Raw genomic sequence first — 1,508 nt, 5'->3', positions numbered from 1 at the left:
TTGGAGTCAGCCTTGGACATGGTGGGCTTTCTGGGCTGCCAGTGCACATTGCCGGGTCATGTTGAGCTTCTCATCAACCAACACCCCCAAGTCCTTCTCCTCAGGGCTGCTCTTGATCCCTTCATCCCCCAGCCTGTGTTGATACTGAGGATTGCCCCGAGCCAGGTGCAGGACCTTGCACTTGGCATTGTGGAACCTCATGAGGTTCACATGGGCCCACTCCTCAAGCCTGTGCAGGTGCCCCCGGATGGCATCCCTTCCCTCGAGCATAGGTAGAGCCCTTTCCGAATCATAAGCTTTCAGAACAGAAACTATTCTTTCATGCTCTTTTTTGTTTCTCATGCAGTTCTCTAAATTGCACAGTAAAGAGCCATAAACAGTGCAAAGATTTCAATAAGCAGCTATTAGGGCCAGAAGGATTGCTCCAACCAACCTCTACCCCTGGGGGGAGGGCGGGGGGGTGTTAAAAAATAACATTTACCCACTTACTATTTCATAGGGACTACAACTATTTCATTTTGGACCATTAAATGGTCCAAAATTCGAAATAGTTACTGTATTTCACAGTTTCACACCAATGTTTATTTCAAACTAATATTACTGTATGTCAATACATAGAATCAGTCATTTATTAGTATTTGCCACGTTCCAATTTAATCTACAGAATAAATTATGTCACTTAAAACCAGATTCAATGTAGGGTGGTTTTCTTTTTCCTTCACATCTCACTTGCAACATAAGATAGAAGTCAGCTTACAAATATATGTCTCCACTTTATCCAAAACCCCCTGGTCAAGAAAAGCAGAAGAAAAGCTAGAAAGGGTATGAGGGGAAAAAAGTAAAATAAACTGAAGGACAAAGAATTACACTAGAAGAAAATAAGAAAAATGTTTGAACAGTGATGACATCTCCTGTCAGTTCATGACTTCAGTGACAAAACTGTTGATCTAGATCAGTGACATCCTCATTATTCCCTGTCCTATTTGCTTTTGCAGTGATTGTGCACATCTGTCACTGCAGCTGCTTTTGCCAGGTAAGTAGTTGTAGTCAAGTTTCAAAAGTTTCTCCCTCAGGTTAAACAGTGTCCCACTACCTTAGAACCAACATGTTACTCAATGATGTAATCTGGACAAATATCCTCCATAGTGACATCTTTAAAACATGGACTTTCTGGTCCCCAATTAAATTTCTGCTTCTCAGTTAATGCTTGCTGTAGTCTGCTCCCCAGCTCCAAAAAAAACAAAAATGAGTTTTGAATCAATGACCTTAACCAGCTTGCTTACACATTGAAGGTGAAATACAAATGCCCTCAAAAGTACTCAAAATACTGAACTGCATTTGCTTTATCACTTCACTTTGTCGGCTACCAATTCAACCTAATGCTTCTAAACATCAGTTGCAAGCCAGCAGCTGTTTGGACTCTCAGACTTCTCAAGGTTTACAGCTGAAGTGACATATCAATACAGCAAACATCAGGAGTGTTATTTTTTTGACAAGAGACTCCTGAT

The sequence above is a fragment of the Cariama cristata genome, unplaced genomic scaffold, assembly GCF_000690535.1.
Source record: "Cariama cristata isolate BGI_N322 unplaced genomic scaffold, ASM69053v1 scaffold37563, whole genome shotgun sequence".
NCBI classification, from domain to species: Eukaryota; Metazoa; Chordata; class Aves; order Cariamiformes; family Cariamidae; genus Cariama; species Cariama cristata.
Note: the sequence above shows the minus strand (reverse complement) of the source record.